The sequence below is a fragment of the Schistocerca nitens genome, chromosome 8, assembly GCF_023898315.1.
Source record: "Schistocerca nitens isolate TAMUIC-IGC-003100 chromosome 8, iqSchNite1.1, whole genome shotgun sequence".
Taxonomy (NCBI): domain Eukaryota; kingdom Metazoa; phylum Arthropoda; class Insecta; order Orthoptera; family Acrididae; genus Schistocerca; species Schistocerca nitens.
Window position 1 is genome coordinate 465,473,995 of NC_064621.1, and position 24,262 is coordinate 465,498,256.

A 24,262-nucleotide genomic window follows, 5' to 3' on the forward strand; every position below is an offset into this window, starting at 1 on the left:
TGGCGCTAGCTGCGCAGCATTTGTGCACCGCCGCCGTCAGTGTCAGCCAGTTTGCCGTGGCATACGGAGCTCCATCGCAGTCTTTAACACTGGTAGCATGCCGCGACAGCGTGGACGTGAACCGTATGTGCAGTTGACGGACTTTGAGCGAGGGCGTATAGTGGGCATGCGGGAGGCCGGGTGGACGTACCGCCGAATTGCTCAACACGTGGGGCGTGAGGTCTCCACAGTACATCGATGTTGTCGCCAGTGGTCGGCGGAAGGTGCACGTGCCCGTCGACCTGGGCACGGATGCTCGCCAAGACCGTAGGATCCTACGCAGTGCCGTAGGGGACCGCACCGCCACTTCCCAGCAAATTAGGGACACTGTTGCTCCTGGGGTATCGGCGAGGACCATTCGCAACCGTCTCCATGAAGCTGGGCTACGGTCCCGCACACCGTTAGGCCGTCTTCCGCTCACGCCCCAACATCGTGCAGCCCGCCTCCAGTGGTGTCGCGACAGGCGTGAATGGAGGGACGAATGGAGACGTGTCGTCTTCAGCGATGAGAGTCGCTTCTGCCTTGGTGCCAATGATGGTCGTATGCGTGTTTGGCGCCGTGCAGGTGAGCGCCACAATCAGGACTGCATACGACCGAGGCACACAGGGCCAACACCCGGCATCATGGTGTGGGGAGCGATCTCCTACACTGGCCGTACACCACTGGTGATCGTCGAGGGGACACTGAATAGTGCACGGTACATCCAAACCGTCATCGAACCCATCGTTCTACCATTCCTAGACCGGCAAGGGAACTTGCTGTTCCAACAGGACAATGCACGTCCGCATGTATCCCGTGCCACCCAACGTGCTCTAGAAGGTGTAAGTCAACTACCCTGGCCAGTAAGATCTCCGGATCTGTCCCCCATTGAGCATGTTTGGGACTGGAAGAAGCGTCGTCTCACGCGGTCTGCACGTCCAGCACGAACGCTGGTCCAACTGAGGCGCCAGGTGGAAATGGCATGGCAAGCCGTTCCACAGGACTACATCCAGCATCTCTACGATCATCTCCATAGGAGAATAGCAGCATGCATTGCTGCGAAAGGTGGATATACACTGTACTAGTGCCGACATTGTGCATGCTCTGTTGCCTGTGTCTATGTGCCTGTGGTTCTGTCAGTGTGATCATGTGATGTATCTGACCCCAAGAATGTGTCAATAAAGTTTCCCCTTCCTGGGACAATGAATTCACGGTGTTCTTATTTCAATTTCCAGGAGTGTATCTAAATCTGAGAGGGGTGCGATGGGGAGGTTCCCTTGTGAGTAGTGTTTTTACATGGAATGGACGTGGTCCTCTGGCTGGCCCCGGCGGAGGTTCGAGACCTCCCTCGGGCATGGGTGTGTGTGTCTGTTCTTAGGATAATTTAGGTTAAGTAGTGTGTAAGCTTAGGGACTGATGACATGAGCAGTTAAGTCCCATAAGATTTCACACACATTTGAACTTTTTTTGACATGGTCCTCCGCTCTAAACGAACCGATCTTTGACTGGAAATGCTTATATTCGGCTACTTGGAACCATTTGCAGCCATTCGTGGACTTCATGTTCCCAATCATCGATGGAATTTTTAATGGATGACAATGCGCCCAGATCGCCCGACATGAGTCCCATCGAAAATTTGTGGCACATAATCGAGAGGTCAGTTCGTGAACAAAATCTTGCACCGGCTACACTTTCGCATCCACGGACGGCTATAGAGGCACAAGGCTCAATATTTCTGCTCTAGACTTCCAATGACTTGCAGAGTCCTTGCTGCACTGTCCCTGGCAAAAAGAGGTCCGACACGATATCAGGAGGTATCCCGTGAGCTTTGTCACCTTAGTGAAAACACACAGATAATTCTAGAAAAAAACTGCACATAGAAACAAGGCTAAGTAAACACAACAAGATTTTTTTTATTGCTCGATAATTTGGTAATATTCCTCATCCTACTGATGTTAAACGCACTGAGGAACCACAATACATTGACAGCTCGGTTTCGATGCGAATGGGAAAGGTCTCTGCATTGTGAATGAATGCCATAGTACGAGGGCAGTTCAATAAGTAATGCAACACATTTTTTTTCTGAAACAGGGGTTGTTTTATTCAGCATTGAAATACACCCGGTTACTCCTCAATCTTTTAGCTACACAACACTATTTTTCAACGTAATCTCCATTCAATGCTACAGCCTTACGCCACCTTGAAATGAGGGCCTGTATGCCTGCACGGTACCATTCCACTGGTCGATGTCGGAGCCAACGTCGTACTGCATCAATAACTTCTTCATCATCCGCGTAGTGCGTCCCACGGATTGCGTCCTTCATTGGGCCAAACATATGGAAATCCGACGGTGCGAGATCGGGGCTGTAGGGTGCACGAGGAAGAACAGTTCACTGAAGTTTTGTGAGCTCCTCTCGGGTGCGAAGACTTGTGTGAGGTCTTGCGTTGTCATGAAGAAGGAGAAGTTCGTTCAGATTTTTGTGCCTACGAACACGCTGAAGTCGTTTCTTCAATTTCTGAACAGTAGCACAATACACTTCAGAGTTGATCGTTTGACCATGGGGAAGGTCATCGAACAGAATAACCCCTTCAGCGTCCCAGAAGACTGTAACCATGACTTTACCGGCTGAGGGTATGGCTTTAAACTTTTTCTTCGTAGGGGAGTGGGTGTGGCGCCACTCCATTGATTGCCGTTTTGTTTCAGGTTCGAAGTGATGAACCCATGTTTCATCGCCTGTAACAATCTTTGACAAGAAATTGTCACCCTCAGCCACATGACGAGCAAGCAATTCCACACAGATGGTTCTCCTTTGCTCTTTATGGTGTTCGGTTAGACAACGAGGGACCCAGCGGGAACAAACCTTTGAATATCCCAACTGGTGAACAATTGTGACAGTACTACCAACAGAGATGTCAAGTTGAGCACTGAGTTGTTTGATGGTGATCCGTCGATCATCTCGAACGAGTGTGTTCGCACGCTCCGCCATTGCAGGAGTCACAGCTGTGCACGGCCGGCCCGCACGCGGGAGATCAGACAGTCTTGCTTGACCTTGCGGCGATGAGGACACACGTTTTGCCAACGACTCACCGTGCTTTTGTCCACTGCCAGATCACCGTAGACATTCTGCAAGCGCCTATGAATATCTGAGATGCCCTGGTTTACCGCCAAAGAAACTCGATCACTGCCCTCTGTTTGCAATGCACATCCGTTACAGACGCCATTTTAACAGCTCCGTACAGCGCTGCCACCCGTCGGAAGTCAATGAAACTATACGAGACGAAGCGGGAATGTTTGAAAATATTCCACAAGATATTTCCGGTTTTTTCAACCAAAATTGGCCGAGAAAAAAAATGTGTTGCATTACTTATTGAACTGCCCTCGTACTTCACCATTTGTCCGACCCTGTAGCTCCCCTAGTCAGTGTGATGCCTGCCATGGGGAGGACGCGGAGCAGTTCCCGGTATTCCCAGGAATGTTTCCCTGTTATGAGGACTCGAACGGGGTGCATTGAGTTTCGTGAGGCGAATTGCGGAGCTACACGAAGTAGCGATTCCAAGGTGTGGGAAGCTGACAAGTGCCAGTTGCTGACTCAATGCCCGAATGACGTCATACTGCAGGGGGTGACACGGTGGCCGGTCACCATTGTATGGCTGAGCTAGTTATCTTCAGTATTCACCGGCCTAGGGGAAGTAGCACTATCTCGCCGTCCATACTCAGCCTGGTATCTAGGGACCTAGAGTTCAACGTTGAGTCCGACCAGTTTTGCGAAATGCCCTCTTCCGCTTCCACAAATCATTACAAAACATGAAAGTCACAAGATGTGTCCATAAAGTGATTGTGACGACTGAGGTTATTTCCCCAATCTCTACTTTGTCTGTTCCGTCCAGTAATGAGTGAGCTCCATGGATCTAATCGAACAGTATTATAGGAAAAGATATTAAGTTACATTGTAAACCACTTCCGGAATACAGCAAGCAAAAATTGTGTTTAATTCTTCTCAGAAAAAGTGTATCGCTCCACTGCGTTCGCTCTCTGTCATTCTCATACATATGTGTTCATTTCCATCCGCAAAGACTACTGACTGGCACCCGGTGCAACATCTGATTACATTATTTCGCTAAAATTGCATAGGTCGAACCACTGGAAATTGAGGATATGTAAAAAGAGAAAAAGTTAAATACTTTGCTGTAAATCCATTTTACTGTGTGGTGAAGCAGCAAGTCAGTTGCTGTGAACATCTACACTTCACACACTTTACAAGGGCGGGTCACTGAAAAAATAGTAAATACTCCAAGTAATCCAGTACTTCATACATTCATTTCTTCACGCTTTCAGAATCTTTGCTAACTCCTCCGCCCTCTCTTATCGAGTGTGCGTGTGTGTGTGTGGGGGGGGGGGGGGGGGTAAGAGAGAAAGAGAATCGCAGTTCTACACGTCCAAAGTCCACATTCAAGACATATCACCGAGCGTGATGACGCCGTAGTAAGACACTTGACTCTCATTGGGTAGGGGCTGCTACTTAGGTTGAGTTGAGTTGTTTCGGGGAAGAGACCAAACTACGAGGTCATCGGTCTCATCGGATTAGGGAAGGACAGGGAAGGAAGTCGGCCGTGCCCTTTCAAAGGAACCATCCCGGCATTTGCCTGGAGCGATTTAGGGAAATCACGGAAAACCTAAATCAGGATGGCCGGACGCGGGATTGAACCGTCGTCCTCCCGAATGCCAGTCCAGTGTGCTAACCACTGCACCACCTCGCTCGGTGCTACTTAGGTTTAATACATAGAAGCGAGTTTCTTGATTACTTCTTTGAAAGCCCCGCGGGCCTTTGCTCGCTCCACCCCTGTCTAACACACCGTTTTTACTCTGCCGTTACTGATCTTGTCGTCGACGGGACGTTAAACTCTAATCTCCTTCGCTTCCTTTCCTTACGGTATCAACTATATCTGACTCTGAAGTTTCTCTTATCACTCATATCGTGTTATTGAGAGCTGTTAACTGAGCGCAGTATCACTTTTTTCTCAGGTACCTGAGGAACTTGGTAATCTAGGGAAATAAAATATTTAGCACAAGGAAATGATCACCACACACACTGCAAATTTGTTGCGATTATCCTCCTATGTGGCATACTTCGAACTACGGACTTAACTACCCTCTTCTCTTCTTGGTAGGGTAGGAATTAAATCGGTTGACAATGAATTTCTTTTTATTTCACTTTGACATACTCTTGTCATAGTTTCGTCTTAGAAATTAATACACCATATGACTGTATTTGATGGTCGAAGTAGACTGGCAGTGGCAAGGAAAGCGTTTCTGAAGAAGAGAAATTTGTTAACATCGAGTATAGATTTAAGTGTCAGGAAGTCGTTTCTGAAAGTATTTGTATGGAGTGTAGCCATGTATGGAAGTGAAACATGGACGATAACCAGTTTGGACAAGAAGAGAATAGAAGCTTTCGAAATGTGGTGCTACAGAAGAATGCTGAAGATAAGGTGGGTAGATCACGTAACTAATGAGGAGGTATTGAATAGGATTGGGGAGAAGAGGAGTTTGTGGCACAACTTGACTAGAAGAAGGGATCGGTTGGTAGGACATGTTTTGAGGCATCAAGGGATTACAAATTTAGCATTGGAGGGCAGCGTGGAGGGTAAAAATCGTAGAGGGAGACCAAGAGATGAATACACTAAGCAGATTCAGAAGGATGTAGGTTGCAGTAGGTACTGGGAGATGAAGAAGCTTGCACAGGATAGAGTAGCATGGAGAGCTGCATCAAACCAGTCTCAGGACTGAAGACCACAACAACAACAACAATGACTGTATTCATGATGAAATTGTTCAATAAATAAATTTAAATATGCGTTTCGTAAGAGTTATTGTCACTATTAAAGTAATGCTGTATGGCATTGTTGAATAGGTGAATCCTGAATGGTAATTCAGAGGCACTACTGACAGGGTGATGGACGAAATAAACGCGAAAAAAGTGAGAAAAACATTAAAAGTAAAGCGCATCGAGAAGTAATATTCCCGTACCTTGGAACGTCTGATGATCCTTGTTTCGTGGAGACTGAACATTTCCTGTATACCTTGACTACAATACGTGTTAGGAATAAAGTGAGCTGTTCGGCTCCCTAACGCTGTTTGGAATCAATCTGTAACGTGTGTCGGTTCTTTACACAATTTATGGTGTATCTGTGGTCCAGTCAGTGGTTAACAACTTCTCCTATGTTAAATACACAAAACTCTCTTCCAGGTATGATCTTGAACCGTAATTATTTGGCTTGCAGTATGTTACCTAAATTTTTCCGATCTTGAAAGCGATGCTCCACTCGCATTTTGTTTTAGGAAAAAACTCTACTTCTGTTTTAAGAAAGCGGTTATATAGTTTTAAGCATTTTAGAAACAGGTATCACCTTTTCAGCGAGGACCGTGTACAAATGTTCAGCCACATATAATTCCTGCTGAATGCCTGAGACAGCCGATGTTATCGCCAGTGAAATGTCACAGGCTCTAAACGCACTCGTGTTGTAGCCCTGCACTAATTTGATTGGCGCGTTCGTAAACACTTTATGTTTCCTCTTTAATGAAGCCCCACAAGTGCATTACAGCACCTGTAATCAGATTTCTGTATTAAGAGTAGCACTGTGATTAAGAGGTTCCATTTACCTGCGACGTACACCGACGACAAACATCCTTTTTACGTTAATGTATTCATTCAGCGCTTGTCGGAAAAAAAGTCATGCACAGCACCCTTGTGGATACATTTTTTTTCATTACTTTCCAAAGAGGATGTTGTTTGTTATTCCGCAGCTATAATTTAGTTTCTAAATTATTTATTGACGTATCATTCTCGGCCACCAGTTTCGAGGTCGTAGCCGTATTCTCAAGAGCTCACTCTCGTAATCTGTCAAGATGGAACATGATGTCATAACGGATCATAGCAGGACTGCAACTGCACAAGAACGTGGTATCCATCGAGTGTGGTATGTATATCACATTCCTATGCAGTTTTACTCTTAACTGTGAGGAGAGACGATGCCAGATTTCAGCCTGACAACTTGGCTGATTATAAGAGAGCACTTGAGATGGGACTGTGACCCGGAAACTAATCTCAAAGAAAGAAATAACCATGAAGGGTGTGAAATAATAACAATGGTGGGTAACTGTGGAACTACAGTATGTGATCAAAAGTGTCCGGACACCTCCAAAAACATACGTTTTTCATATTAGGTGCATTGTGCTGCCACCTGCTGCCTGGTACTCCATATCAGCGACACTAGTAGTCATTACACGTCGTGAGAGAGCAGAATGGTGCGGTCCGCGGAACTCACGGACTTCGAACGTGGCCAGATGATTGAGTGTCACTTGTGTCATACGTCTGTACGCGAGATTTCCGCACTCCTAAACATCCCTAGGTCCATTGTTTCCCATGAGATAGTGAAGTGGAAACGTGAGGGGACAAGTACAGCACTAAAGCGTACAGGTCGACCTCGTCTGTTGACTGACAGAGACAGCCGACAGTTGAAGTGGGTCGTAATGTGTAATAGGCAGACATCTACCCAGACCCTCACACAGGAATTCCAAAGTGCATCATGATCCACTGAAAGTACTATGATATTTAGGTGGGAGGTCAGAAAACTTGGATTTCATGCTCGAGCGGCTGCTCATAAGCCACACATCACGCCGGTAAATGCCAAACGACGCCTCGCTTGGTGCAAGGAGCGTAAACATTGGACGATTGAACAGTGGAAAAACGTAGTGCAGAGTGACAAATCACGGTACACAATGCGGCGATCCGATGGCAGAGTGTGGATATGGTCAATTCCCGGTGAACGTCATCTGCCAGCGCATGTAGTGCAGACAGTAAAATTCGGAGGCGGTGGTGTTATGGTGTGGTCGTGCTTTTCATGGAGGGGGCTTGCACCCCTTGTTGTTATGCGTGGCACTATCACAGCACATGCCTACATTGAGGCACGTTCTTGCTTCCCACTGTTGAAGAGCAATTCGGGGATGGCGATTGCATCTTTCAACACGATCGAGCATCCGTTCATAATGCACTGTCTGTGACGGAGTGGTTACACGACAGTAACACCGCTGTAACGGACTGTCCTGCACAGAGTCCTGACCTGAATAGTACAGAACTCCTTCGGGATGTTTTGGAACGCCGACTTCGTGCTAGGCCTCACCGACCGACGTCGATACTTCTCCTCAGTGCAGCATTCTATGAAGAATGGGCTGCCATTCCCCAAGAAATCTTCCAGCGCCTGATTGAACGTATGCCTGCGAGAGTGGAAGCTGTCATCAAGGCCATGGGTGCGTCAGCACCATATTAAATTCCAGCATTACCGACGGAGGGCGCCACGAACTTGTAAGTCATTTTCAACCAGGTGTCCTGATACTTTTGATCACATAGTGTATTTAAAAAAGCTGCTGTCAATTTTCTTCAGAATCTACAGGGGTTGGGCAAAAATATGGACACACCGCGAAGAATGTAAACGAAGATGTTAGCCGAGCCTGCAGGTTGCACTGTTGTATTTGAACACGAACGGCACCTGTGCAGCGCCCTTAATACGAGTAGGTTGCAAGTGTCAATCATGTTGACCAAAGTGTTCAGTGTAGTTGCGAGTGCATTATGTCGAAGCTAAATGAAATCGAACGTGAGGTAATTGTTCATGTTCGTATGGTGGGTGCCTCCGTAAACAAGGCAGCCAAAGTGTCTCGTGTTTCAAGAGACACCGTATCGAAGATTCATACCACATCCAGGGAAAGGGGAAAACATCATCCTCTAAGTCACAACACGGACGAAAGTATGTGTTCAGTCGTAGTAAAGGACGGTCGTTGAAGAGAATAGTGATGGAAAACAAAGGACGACAGCTGCAAAAGACACTGCCTGACTGTCGCACTCGAGATCCCTGTCAGTACCGAAGGAACACTATGGGAGCTCCGGAAGCTAGGAATTGTAAGGCGAGCCGGTATTCCAAACCTACTTTACATCTACATCTACATGGCTACTCTGCAATTCACACTTCAGTTCGAATCCTGCGTCGGGCATGGATGTGTGTGATGTCCTTAGGTTAGTTAGGTTTAAGTAGTTCTAAGTTCTAGGGGACTGATGACCACAGCAGTTAAGTCCCTTAGTGCTCAGAGCCATTAGAACCATCTTTTGAACACTTAAGTGCCTGGCAGAGGCTTCATCGAACCATTTTCATACTACTTCTCTACGATTCCGCCCTCTGATGGCGCGTGGGAAAAAGGAACACCTAAATCTTTCCGTTCGAGCTCTGATTTCTCTTATTTTATTATGATGACCATTTCTCCCTACGTAGGTGGGTGTCAACAAAATATTTTCGCATTCGGAAGAGAAAGTTGGTGATTGAAATTTCGTAAATAGATCTCGCCGCAAAGAAAACCGCCTTTGTTTCAGTGACTGGACCCCAACTCGCGTATCATATGAGTGACACTCGCACCCCTATTGCTCGATAACACGAAACGAGCTGTCCTTTTTTGCACTTTTTCGATGTCCTCCGTCAATCCTACCTGGTAAGGATCCCACACCGCGCAGCAATATTCCAGCAGAGGACGGACAATTGTAATGTAGGCTGTCTCTTTAGTAGGTTTGTCGCATCTCCTAAGTGTTCTGCCAACAAAGCGCAGTCTTTGTTTCGCCTTCCCCACAATATTATCTGTGTGGTCCTTCCAATTTAAGTTGCTCGTAACTGCAATTCCTAGGTATTTAGCCGAATTGACAGTCCTTAGATTTGTGCGATTTATCATATATCCATAATTTATCGGATTTCTTTTAGTACCCATGCAGATGACCTCGCACTTTTCTTTGTTTAGTGCCAATTGCCACTTTTCGAACCATACAGAAATTCTCTCTAGATCATTTTGTAATTGGAATTGGTCGTCTGATGATTTTACTAGACGGTAAATTACAGCGTCATCTGCAAACAATCTAAGGGGGCTGCTCAGATTATCACCTAGCTCATTTATGTAAATCAGGAACAGCAGAGGGCCTATGACACTACCTTGCGGAACGCCAGATATCACTTCTGTTCTACTCGACGATTTACCATCTATCACTACGAACTGTCACCTCTCTTAGATTAATCACAAATCCAGTCACACATCTGAGACAATACTCCATATGCAGGCAATTTGATTAATAGTTGCTTGTGAGGAACGGTATCAAAGGCCTTCTGGAAATCTAGGAATATGGAATTGATCTGAGATCCCTTGTCGACAGCACTCATTACTTCATGGGAATAAAGAGCTAGCTGTGTTGCACAAGAATGATATTTTCTGAATCCGTGTTGGTTGTGTATCAAAAAATGTTCAAATGTGTGTGAAATCTTATGGGACTTAACTGCTAAGGTCATCAGTCATGTCAGTTCTAGTATAATATATTTGTCCAATGAATGCCCGTTTATCGTCTGCCTTTCTTCTTGGTGTAGCAATTTTAATGGCCAGAAGGGTATAAGATTCCTTTGAAAACTTTACAGAATTGCTTGTCCATTCCGAGACGACTACAAACAGTTATGAGAGACACCGGTTTTCTTACACCATCTTAGGCATGTGTTTTGACATTTTTGTCCACCCCTGTACAATACTAAAGAGCTAAAACAGTCACATGTTCACCCAGTCAACCAAATCCAGTTGCAGGTTGGCAATTTTACGGCTTCGGGGGACACAAAAAATTTGATTTTCATATTTCACACAAGGCAACGGCCTTGCCGCAGTGGTAACACCGGTTCCCGTCAGATCTCAGAAGTTAAGTGCTGTTGGGCTGGGCTAGCATTTGGATGGGTGACCATCCGGTCTGCCGAGCGCTGTTGGCAAACGGGGTCCACTCATCCCTTGTGAGGCAAACTGAGGAGCTACTTGATTGAGAAGTAGTGGTTCCGGTCTCGGAAACTGACATACGGCCGGAAGAGCGATGTGCTGACCACATGCCCCTCCATATCCGCATCCAGTGGCGCCTGTGATCTGAGGATGACACGGCGGCCGGTCGGTACCTTGGGGCCGCCATGGCCTGTTCGAGAGGAGTTTTTAGTTTTTATATTTCATACAATTATTGACCGAATTTAAAAATTTAAAATGCTGTCATAATCTACCCATTAAAAGATACCGTCTCACGTTAACGGTTTAGCACAATAAGTCAAGTAGAAGAGTCAGGAACTGTTTATATAAGCATGACTCAGAGAGCACAAATTCCCCAGACTATATTTATCCAGTATTTGAAAATGGTAGCACTTAGCGACTTCCAAAACAATTTACACGTAAAATCTCTCCTCACAAAGTAACGAAGGAAAAAAATTTATCGCTTACTACATTTTTCGGTGTCTATGCAGTAAAACTTCAGCATAAAGCCGTGGCGTTTTAGTTTTTCTTTACTGTTCTGCTATCTCTATTCGCAACAAATTTTGCAGACAGTATTCACAGATGCCAATGAATGCACCTGCAAAATTACGTCACAATGCGACACATAGTTCAGGAATGTGACGTCATACACACCGAGAAGCGTAAAAATAACACTGGCGGGGGGGGGGGGGGGGGTACTGATAAAAACATAGTAGCAGAACATGCAATGTTTTTTTTTTTACTAGACATACATTTTCTGTAGCAGTAATTAATGAAAGTGAACAGCAGACAGCTTCCTGTGTATTTTAATGTTTTGCGTCAGCAGTTTGTAGTAGCAACTCATGACAGGGGACTGTATACGAATCTTAAATATATAATCCAACTCAGTCGCAAGACGATGCTTCAGAGTTGAATTCCACGTAAATAACTGTTTAAGATAGCTCTGTCATCGTTTTCAGATATTTCGATTCTCATCGAATCCGCAGTGTGTGATCAGACTGCGCTACTACAAATCTGCGAGTGAGAAATTCATAACTTGCAAATATTTCTGAGATCCACGAGCTTACATAAAAATTCGTAGTTACGTTTTCGTAGCGCCCAAAGGAATTCACAATAACAGTAGTGCATTGTCGAGAAGGTTCTTTTTTGCTCACATTTTAAAGAAACATATGAACTGCACCTCGTTACCTGAACAATTAGGCTAAATCGATCTGATAATCTTAAAACAAAATGCGAAACTAATCATACGTTTTGAATTTGCACTCAAAAAAGACCTTTAAATTAATGAATTTTAATTAAAGAACTTTTCCCTCTAGTATCGTAATTATGTACGTCAATATTCCTTCTGATTCTAGTCGATTATTCACACCAAATTTCGTGAGAGAAAATATTTACTTGTGTCCAGCCGTCCGGTGTGTCCGAGCGGTTCTAGGCGCTTCAGCCGGGAATCGCGCTGCTGCTACGGTCGCAGGTTCGAATCCTGGGGGACTGATGTCCTCCGCTGTAAAGTCCCATACTGCCCAGAGCCATTAGAACCATTTGATTAAACTGGTGTCGAGAACACAAACGTTTGTGAACATCACTACGCATGTGGTTCGTTCTTGTGCAAGGAAAACTTGCACTTCTGAAGATGAATTACTCGAGAATAAACTTCCACGTGAGAAGTGTGTTGATTTATTGATTTATTTATTTCCGAGACTTGCATGGACGCGAAGAGCAAAAGTACTTGAACTGACTAGTTTAAGAATCTTCAAAATGAGTTTTTTGCCAATTCAATTTTTCGTCAATATACACACCTAAAAGTTTAAAAATAATTCCTCTTTACTTACGAACTCTTGTCCACACTTTAAATTTATCATTGGCGTGGTTCTGTTTAATTAAGAGAGACAACAGACATGGAAAACCAGTTAATAATTTTGCAATATGTTATATAAAATTTTCTTTATTAGTGTGCGTATAGTGGGGTTGATTAGAATTCCGAGTTGCCTGCAAAAAGAAGGAAGTCTGCTTAACACGCATCGAGTCAGAAAAATAGGACTGTGTCATAATCTGTGCGCACCGTAAGTCAGAACGACTGAACAAGCATTTCAATGAAACTGCGTGATTTTCCGAAACAACTGTAGTAACATCAGTTGTAGTCAGTGGAAGTTATTGTCATAATCTGACAGGCAGTTAGTTTTCCCCCGAGATCGATGAGAGCTGTCGCATCATGTTCTCACCCCGTGTCTAAGGGCAGATGTGGTTGTCAGTGACTATGAATCGCAGAGATGCCGAGCTTCGGGCGCTGGTTTGCGTTATGGTGGTTCCGCCGTTCCGCGTGTGTTGGCGCTGCAAGATCAGGTGCAAGCGGAGACAGAAGCCTGCGCCGTCTGCGCCCGGGACACATTGCCCTCGACCCTGACGCGGCGTCGCTTGGAGCGCTTCCAGGACCGAAATAATTGCTTCCGTCTCAGCACCAGGTGGCACCGCTGATTCAGCTCTTTCTTTCGCTCGCTACATGCGACAGGCTCTGCTCCCACCGAGAAACTGTTGCGCTACACCACTGTCACCTGAGAACTTTCAAGACGCCAAGCTTCGGTCAAACTGATGAAGAAAAAAAAAACATCGCAACACCGAAGAGGAGTTGTACGACGCAAGCGAAAGTTGGTACGCGTGTTTCTGCATCTTAAAGATGATGTCTACTCAAATATTGCGATCCTCGCATAAGAGTAGCGCCACTGTGAAGGTGCAAATCGCATTTGCTTTAAATATATACTGTAACGGTCATGAGCGTTAGTTATCTTTGAGACTGAACGCGTTTTAAGTTGATGTTAGTCACGAATGCCTTTAAGGCGACAAAAACATCATTAACAACACGTCACTGACATGAAGATGTTATCTATTCTTTCGGACATGTCCAAAATAACAGGCACCATCTTCATGTAGTTAAGGCTAACCGGCCATTGCCCGTCTTTTTCTGTGCTGGTTGCACACGCATTGCCCGAATTCTTACGGGACTTGGTAAGACTGTCTGCCGCGAGTAATGAGTGTAACGGGCAGGGGCACTACGAATGTAGTGTGTGGACATTAAGTTGGGAATGTGGGTCTCACGGGGAGCGTGCAGGGGATAAATCCCTGCAGTCACTCTATCCTCTGTGCCCTCGGGGCTCAGATGGATACAACGTCTGTCATGTAAGCATGAGATCCCGGGGTCAAGCCTCGGTCGGGGCATACATGTTCAACTGTCCCCGTTGATGTATATCAACGCCTGTCGACAACTTAGGATATTGATTTAATTTTCATTTCGTTCTAAGAGGGCTGCATGGTCACCGATGGTATCTGTTCTTTCGGACGTGTCCGATATAACAGATGGTTCAAATGCCTCTGAGCACTATGGGACTTAACATCTGTGGTCATCAGTCCCCTAGAACTTAGAACTACTTAAACCTAACTAACCTAAGGACATCACACACATCCATGCCCGAGGCAGGATTCGAAACTGCTACCGTAGCGGTCGCGCGGTTCCAGACTGTAGCTCCTAGAACCGCTCGGCCACTCCGGCTGGCGATAGAACAGATACCATCTTCATATAGTTGAGACTAGCCGGCCATCGATCTTCTTCTTCTGTGCTGGATGCACGTGCTTTGCACGAACTCTTAAGGGGCTCGGTAAGATTGTCTGCCGCGAGTAGAGTGTAATGGGCCGGGGCACTACAAATGTAGTGTGTGGACATTAAGTTGGGAATGTGGGTCTCATGGGGAACGTGCAAGGGATAAATCCCTGCAGTCGCACCATCCTCTGTGCCCTCGGTGGCTCAGATGGGTAGAGCGTCTGCCATGTAAGCAGGAGATCCCGGATTCGAGCCCCAGTCGGGGCACACATTTTCAATTGTCCCCGTTGATGTACATCAATGCCTGTCGATTTCTTAGAGTCTTGATTTAATTGTCATTTCACACGTCAATGAGTCTGAACGAGGTAGTGTGACAGGATTACGAGAAGCTGGTTGTTCCTTGTGTGATATTACAGAAAGACTTGGCAGGAGTTGCCACTGTACATGACTGCTGGCAGTGGTGGTCACAGGAGAGCTCGGTCGCAATAAGACAGGGCTGCGGACAGCCACGTGGCACTACCGAGAGGGAAGACCACTGCGTTCATCACTTGGCTCTGGCGCATCGTACTGCATCTGCTGCAGCAATCTGAGCAGCAGTCGGCACCACAGTGATCCAACGATCTGTTGTAAATCGGATACTTCAGCTCCGAGCCAGAGGCCGTCTAGCGTGAATTCTACTGACCCCAAACCACTTCAGTAGTGTCAAACGAGATCTCATTGCAGGGCAGGGTAAAGGTGTGTTGTTTTCTAACGAAAGCTGGTTCTGCCTCGGTATCAGTGATGGTCGTGTGTTAGTGAGAAGGAGGCCGATTGAGGGGTTGTAACCAACTCGTCAACGTGGCAGACACACTGGACTTACGAGGTGTGGCTAGAAAAAAACCGGACTAGTACTGGTGAAACAATAAAACGAATGCAATAAGGCTGAAAGTCGCGTGGCCTGTCACGTGACTCTCGCTCCGCCTACTGCTCGAGTTTCATCTGCCTCCTGCACTCAGTCTGCCCGTGGCGTCTGTTTTAAGTAGTTGACGTTTTGTCTGTGCGTCGGAAAATGTTGAGTGTACAGAAAGAACAGCGTGTTAACATCAAATTTTGTCTCAAACTAGGAAAATCTGCAAGTGAAACGTTTGTAATGTTACAACAAGTGTACGGCGATGATTGTTTATCGCGAACACAAGTGTTTGAGTGGTTTAAACGATTTAAAGATGGCCGCGAAGACACCAGTGATGACACTCGCACTGGCAGACCATTGTCAGCAAAAACTGATGCAAACATTGAAAAAATCGGTAAACTTGTTCGACAAGATCGCCGTTTAACAATCAGAGCAGTGTCTGAGTTAACAGGAGTTGACAAGGAAAGTGTCGAACAAGTTTACCGATTTTTTCAATGTTTGCATCAGTTTTTGCTGACAATGGTCTGCCAGTGCGAGTGTCATCACTGGTGTCTTCGCGGCCATCTTTAAATCGTTTAAACCACTCAAACACTTGTGTTCGCGATAAACAATCATCGCCGTACACTTGTTGTAACATTACAAACGTTTCACTTGCAGATTTTCCTAGTTTGAGACAAAATTTGATGTTAACACGCTGTTCTTTCTGTACACTCAACATTTTCCGACGCACAGACAAAACGTCAACTACTTAAAACAGACGCCACGGGCAGACTGAGTGCAGGAGGCAGATGAAACTCGAGCAGTAGGCGGAGCGAGAGTCACGTGACAGGCCACGCGACTTTCAGCCTTATTGCATTCGTTTTATTGTTTCACCAGTACTAGTCCGGTTTTTTTCTAGCCACACCTCGTACAACTGGAGCTGTCCGGCCCCGGTAGCTGAGTGGTCAGCGCGACGGAATGTCAATCGTACGGGCCCGGGTTCGATTCCCGACTGGGTCGGAGATTTTTCTCCGCTCAGGGACTGGGTGTTGTGTTGTCCTCATCATCGTCATTTCATCCCTATCGACACGCCAGTCGCCGAAGTGGCGTCAAATCGAAAGACTTGCACCCAGCGAACGCGCTGCCTGGCGGTAGGTCCTAGTCACACGACCTGGAGTTAAGATAGGAGTGCACTCTCCTGGTTATCCCACTCAACCTGACTACAAATCTGTACGTCAATCTGGTGATTCGACTGGTTGTGTTGCGATTCATGAGCAGCATTCTACGGGGTGTTTCCCAACTAGATAAAGCTCGCCCACATACCGTTGTTATAACCCAACGTGTTTTGCTGAGTGTCGACGTATTGCCTTGACCTGCCCGATCATCAGATCTGTCTCTAATCGCGCACATATAGGACATCAATAACTTCAGCATCATCGACAACTAGCATTACGCGTCATTGTATTGACCGACCAAGTGCAACGGAACTCCAGCCCAGAACCTGACAATCGGCACATGTACAATACAGTACATCTACTTTTGCACGCTTTCTGGCGGTTAATAAAGTACCACCGTTTCACATTTATAATGGAGTATCTCCTACTTACATTAACCTGTGACCTTGCAATGTGAATCACTTAAATACACTGTTTCATCAAAAGTATCTGGACACCCCTTTTTTTCGTATACGAGGTGCATTCAACTTCTAAGGCCTCTGATTTCTTTTCTCCAGACTGGAAAGAGATAGAAACATGCGCATTGTTTTAACATGAGGCCGCGTTCATTGTCAATACGTCCCAGAGATGGCAGCACCGTACGGCAGATGGAATTTTACCGCCAGCAGCGAGAATGAGAACTGTTTTAAATACTTAAAATGGCGACGTTTTCCTTACTTGAACAGCATGCAATCATTCGTTTTCTGAATTTGCGTGGTGTGAAACCAATTGAAATTCATCGACAGTTGAAGGAGACATGTGGTGATGGAGTTATGAAAGTGTCGAAAGTGCGTTCGTGGGTGCGACAGTTTAATGAAGGCAGAACAAACCGAAACAACCTCGGGCTCGCACAAGCTGGTCTGACGACATGATCGAGAAAGTGGAGAGAATTGTTTTGGGGGATCGCCGAATGACTGTTGAACAGATCGCCTCCAGAGTTGGCATTTCTGTGGGTTCTGTGCACACAATCCTGCATGACGACCTGAAAATGCGAAAAGTGTCATCCAGGTGGGTGCTGACGGACGACCACATGGCTGCCCGTGTGGCATGTTGCCAAGCAGTGTTGATGCGCAACGACAGCATGAATGGGACTTTCTTTTCGTCGGTTGTGACAATGGATGAGACGTGGATACCATTTTTCAATCCAGAAACAAAGCGCCAGTCAGCTCAATGGAAGCACACAGATTCACCGCCACCAAAAAAATTTCGGGTAACCGCCAGTGCTGAAAAAATGATGGTGTCCATGTTCTGAGACAGCGAGGGCGTAATCCTTACCTATTGCGTTCCAAAGGGCACTACGGTAACAGGTGCATCCTACGAAAATGTTTTGAAGAACAAATTCCTTCCTGCACTGCAACAAAAACGTCCGGGAAGGGCTGCGCGTGTGCTGTTTCACCAAGACAACGCACCCGCACATCGAGCTAACGTTACGCAACAGTTTCTTCGTGATAACAACTTTGAAGTGATTCCTCATGCTCCCTACTCACCTGACCTGGCTCCTAGTGACTTTTGGCTTTTTCCAACAATGAAAGACACTCTCTGTGGCCGCACATTTACCAGCCGTGCTGCTATTGCCTCAGCGATTTTCCAGTGGTCAAAACAGACTCCTAAAGAAGCCTTCGCCGCTGCCATGGAATCATGGCGTCAGCGTTGTGAAAAATGTGTACGTCTGCAGGGCGATTACGTCGAGAAGTAACGCCAGTTTCATCGATTTCGGGTGAGTAGTTAATTAGAAAAAAAATCGGAGGCCTTAGAACTTGAATGCACCTCGTATTGGGGCCGCCGCTTGCGCTGAGAACTCAGTTCCGGAGATATAGTGTACCAGCACTCTCACCTGAAGATGGCGGCCAGTTGGACCGCTGAAATATTGTGTCAAGATGACATAATGATCCGGCTGTACACCCGAGAAGAATATTATTCCAGGGGGTGTTTTCCAACAGGGTAACACTCGCCCACATAATCCTGTTGTAACCCAACATGCTCCACAGTGTGTTGACCTGTTACCTTGGCTTGCTTGATCACCAGATCTCTCTATAATCGATGACATATGGGACACCATCGGCCGATAAGGTCAGCGTCCCTGAATTGACCGACTAATGCAGCGGGCATGGAACTGCATCCCACAAACTGACATCCGGTACCTGTTCGACACAATTCATGCTCTTTTGCGTGCTTGTCTTTAACATTCTGTAGGTTACACCTGTTATTAATGTACCAGTGTTTCACTTTTGTAACGACTTATCACGCGCTTACTTTAACCTGTGATCTTGCAATATTAACCCTTTAAACACGTTGCCTAGAGAATTGTATTCCCGAAATTTCATTTATCTACATTAATTATTTTTCTGTGTTGCGCTTTTTTCCGTCAGTTTACGTACGGGAATAAACTTTTGTAGATACTTTTTGTAGCCGGCCGGAGTGTCCGAGCGGTTCTACGCGCTGCAGCCTGGCACCGCGCGACCGCTACGGTCACAGGTTCTAATCCTGCCTCGGGCGTGGACGTGTGTGTTGTCCTTAGGTTAGTTAGGTTTAAGTAGTTCTAAGTCCTAGGGGACTGATGACCTCAGAAGTTAAGTCCCATAGTGCTCAGAGCCATTTGAACCATACTTTTTGTAGCGTTATTTTACTCTAGTACGCGACAAGTTACTGTCACACCTGACGATTTAGGCCTCTAAAATCGGAATTTGAGTCCTGAATGCTAGGGAGTCTTGTCCAATCAGAAGAATGGTCCGATATTCTGTAAGCCCGTGTATTGTTCAGCAGGCGACAGTGCGGGACCGTTTCGAAGGCCTTCTAGGAGTCAGGGGAAAAGAAACCGACCTGTGTGCTGCCGATCACTACCTACTACAATTCAAATACTACAAAATGGTTCAAATGGCTCTGAGCACTATGGGACTTAACAACTGAAGTCATCAGTCCCGTAGAACTTAGAACTACTTAAATCTAACTAAGGACATCACACAGATCCATGCCCGAGGCAGGATTCGAACCTGCGATTGTAGCAGCAGTGCGGTTCCGCACTGAAGCGGCTAGAACCACTCGGCCACAACAGCCGGCTAAGTACTAACAAAGGGAGTTGAGTTTCACAAGAACATTCTTTGCGCAGTCTCGAAAAAAGGTCATAATACACTCACATAAAAGTCGTCGCGATATTCTACAACAAACTGACGTCATATTGTAAAAACGAGATGGTCCATACATTCTTCCAGCCACTTGGAACCCTACGCTTTTCCCCCGAGGTACTTTTTCTCTGCGTTTTTGCCACTCGTTATTCAGTATGCGAAACGAGTCCATGTGAAAGAATTACCAGTTGGCATGCGATGAAGATCCGCCGTGAGAAAAAGGACGCAGGCGCGTGCAGAATGAGACAATGTTTCTCAAGAAAACCAGCTTCTTTCGTTTTCTCCTCGCGTCTTCGCGTGCAGCAGCTGTTTACTGATTGCCGGCGCTCCTAAGCACACCAAACAAGAATCAGTCACGTCTAGCAGACACTGCACTAACACCGTGTCTAGTGTTGATAACGGCCTCATTTCGGCGAGGAGGAGGGTTTTCAGATTTATTCAGGTATGCCACAATCCAGCTGAAGCCACTTATTGATGATTAGATCCCGTTCAGTTATACGGGGATGCTGATTGCTACGTATGACCCTCTGATCCAAATACTCCCAGACATTTTCAGTGGGATTAAAATCGGGTGATTTATCAAGCACTCGAGGTACGACAAGGTTCGTGGGTGTTCGTCAAACCAGGAACGATTGAGTGCAGTCCTTTGAACAATGTGTTTGTGATACTGGAGGGTGGGAGTGTCCACAGCATATTTATCACAAAGATTTGGAAGAAAGGGCAACCCTTGATCACCGAAAGTAAGACAAATACCTTCAAAACATCACTGAACTGCTTGCGGTCTGGACTACACCCTCCACAACTGCGAGTTTAACGTCTCACTGGGCCTTCGGTGCGCTCGGCCCTTTGAAAAGAGGCAAAATCTCGACTCTTCGGATCACACGACTTGTCTGTAGTCAGCTATTGTACAGTTCCTGTGATGTGTGGCCGATTCATGATGTACAGCTTTATGTGTCGCTGTGAGGGATAGCCCTCTCAGAGCTATACAGATATCCATTGTTCGATCCGCACTGACCACCTGGAAACTGGAATGAACCAACGCTGAATGACAGCAGCTGTTCTTGTCGGATTTCAAACCACAGTAACTGTCACGTGTGAAACTTGTCTCCAACCCCTGTCGATTAGGATCTTCGTGTGAATCGTTCTTACGATGTGTGACACGGTCGCAAGTGGTACTCCGTTCGTCGTAGTCACGTTGGACAGTTCTCGTTAATGTATTAACAAACCTGCCACCTTGATTCACTTATTTTCCCAAAACTTTTGGCATGCGAACACACTCACAATCGTTTTTGACATTCAACTCACCTTTCACTCGCAGAATCTTCCCTAACTGTAACTCGCTCACACTCACTAGTTCATCGCTGTAAATCTTTCATATCCACCCACTCCCAATTGGCTTTTCCCATTCACTCTTTCACCCCGACTCATTGTCGGTATCTCCTGGTATTTCTCTGTCACTGTCTCACAGCCACAGTGTCCTTACTCTGTCCTGCTAATGTCTCCTCTCATCACTGTCTCCCTCTTGCTCTCTCTCACCGCTACTATCTCATTCATTCCTTCCCACAGCTGTCGTCTCTTCTCAATGTCACTATCCCTCCTTTCCACGTTGTCATTGTCATATGCTCTGCCTCTCATTGTCACTAGCTCTCACCCACTTCCACTTTCGCTTTCTCTTTATTCCTCTTCTCCTGCACCGTCTCCGTCACTTTTTTGCTAGCACCGTTCTGTCACTGTCAACTATGTTCCGCTGCCACTGTGCCCCTCTCTTTCTCTCACACTGTCAGTACCTCCTTCGCTCTTTTTGTACCACAGCCACTGTCGTCTTCCACTATTTATTACTTTTCTGTCTCTATACCACGGCCACTGTCTCCTTCTCTCGTAACATAAAAAGCGCGAATTTATTTGCATGCCAAAATTTTTGAGAAAAATTTTAAATGTTTGGAGGGAGATAGAATGACGCAGCTTTTCAGTGTCTTTTGAACAGGAGCATATTCGCCTTTTTTGTGACCCGATAGGAGCAGTTTTCCGTTGGTTCCCTTCTTTTCCCCGCTACTGCAGGGCATTTCACTCATCTGAAACTAACTTTATGGATCAGTAAAATTTCGTCGATAGTTTCCTTGTGAAACTGAAATAACGCTAAACTATATATTTTTACACCTCATATCGGATTTTATGTGCACAAAATTTTTGCTTCTCTTACAGCATATTTCTCCGTGGTACGTAACTTTAGAAATGACGTTTTCGCTTCTATCCGGATTTTACGTGTGTACTTTACGTCTACATGTAGGGTCAATTTCAACATCTATATCTCGAAAACGATAAAGATATCAAGAGTGTTCGAAATAGGGATCTTAGGAATATATCGTAACACATTCATCTGGTGCGCATAGCCGTCTTACAATCCGCTATACACAAAAACCACGTTTTTGGGGTGTTTCTCGATAACGGATAAAGATATTTGAAAACGGGAAGATGAGCTTCTAAACAAATGCCTAGAGAATACACCGTTAAAATTCGAAGAGTTTACTGTCGTTAGTTTTTTCAATATTCGATGCTGACGGCAAAAAATTGTGAAAAACCCTTTTTTCGGGGTTTCTCACGAACCGCCCATGAACTACATTGTGCCTCCATCAGCACCTTAAGGAGCACCGTTGACCACATCTAATGCAGAAATAACCAACCGATTTCCTTCATTTGCCTAAGCTGGAGGAAGTTTGTAATATTCAAAAATTGACCCTTTAGTATAGGATTGTTACATTAAGACGACCCTTCTGTTGGGTATACGAGGTGCGGCTAGAAAAAAACCGGACTGATGCTGGAAAAAACATTTATTTACAATTATTTACAATTTCATGTTATCTCCTTCAATGTACTCTCCTCCTCGGTCTCTACACCGCTCCATACGAATTTTCCACTGTTCATAGCAATGCTGCAGATCATTTTCGGTAAGTCCATACATTACTTCCGTCGCTTTTTCTTTTACTGCTTCAACAGTCTCAAATCTAGTTCCTTTCAAAGCTGACTTGACTTTAGGGAAAAGAAAAAAGTCACAGGGGGCCAAATCAGGTGAGTAGGGTGGATGATCTAAGAGGGGAATGTTGTGTTTTGCCAAAAACGTCTTCACTGACAACGCACTGTGAGCTGGGGCATTGTCTTGGTGAAGGATCCATGACTTTTTTCTCCACAAATCGTTCCGTTTTCTCCGTACTCGCTCACGTAGGGTAGCCAGGACGCTAATGTAGTAATGCTGATTCACTGTGTGTCCCTCTGGTACCCAATCAATGTGCACAATCCCTTTGATGTCAAAAAAAACAATCATCATTGCCTTGAATTTCGATTTTGACATTCGTGCTTTTTTTTTTGTCGTGGAGAACCAGGAGTTTTCCAATGCATCGATTGGCGTTTAGTTTCGGGATCGTAAGTAAAAAACCACGATTCATCGCAAGTAATAACATTTTGTAAGAAGGTGGGATCACGCTGTTCTTTCTGTACACTCAACATTTTCCGAAGCACAGACAAAACGTCAACTACTTAAAACAGACGCCACGGGCAGACTGAGTGCAGGAGGCAGATGAAACTCGTGCAGTAGGCGGAGCGAGAGTCACGTGACAGGCCACGCGACTTTCAGCCTTATTGCATTCGTTTTATTGTTTCACCAGTACTAGTCCGGTTTTTTTCTAGCCACACCTCGTATAAATGGTATCTAGCTCAAGACTATCCAAAACACTTGACCCTACCTTTCTATAACCAGTAGAACACAACGTATGAGCAACGGAAAAATCGCCGTACTTTGGAACATATTAAGTAGCGCATTCCGTCGCATGCATACCGATTCCAACGGTCAGAAGTAGTACTATTGGTGGCGCTCGTTCTCGTCAATGTAGCATGAAGAGTTTCTACGCCTCTACTTGAGCGCACGCCCTCACACAGCGTCACGCACGTCGTGTTCCGCACACAGGCGACCGGTCGTTAATTAGTATGACAGTCACGATACCGCCCTATGTCGGCACCGCTGCTGCGACCACGCCCAGACGCCTCGCACGCACACGCTTCCGGCGCCTCCCCCCCCCCCCCCCGCTTCCTCCCTCCCCCCACCCACCAACATCACTAGACTCATCATGGGCCCCCCCTTCCTCCCTCCCCCTCCCCACCAACATCACTAGACTCATCACGGGGGCGGCGAGGGCGTGGCGGCGTGTAACCGACACCACAGCAACTCACAGTCCTTCCTCCTGCCCCACAAACCAATTGGTTTCACGTTGCCGTCTACGTTGGCAGTCATAAAGTACGAGGCGTGTTTTTTTAAAGTAAGTACCCTTTTGAAATTAAAAAAAGACGTGCTAAGATATCTCAATGATTTTATTTTTACATGAAACCCTGAACCTTAATCCACTTTTCTACATAATTTCCGTCAATATTGAGGCACTTGTCATAACATGGTACCAGTTTTTGAATACCCTCCTCACAGAAGTCTGCCGCATGACTTATTAACCACTGCATCACCACTGTTTTCACTTCGTCATCGTCTTGAAGACGCTGACCCCCCAGGTGTTTCTTGAAGTGCAGGAACAGATGGTAGTCACCGGGCGCAAGATC

The 24,262-nt window shown here is 45.9% G+C and overlaps 1 protein-coding gene across 2 annotated transcripts in view; it reads left to right on the forward strand.

The window, feature by feature from the left end:
* Positions 1-24,262, forward strand: part of LOC126198775 (dihydropyrimidinase-like) — a 284,208-nt gene that overhangs the window by 58,127 nt on the left and 201,819 nt on the right. The window lies entirely within an intron of this gene.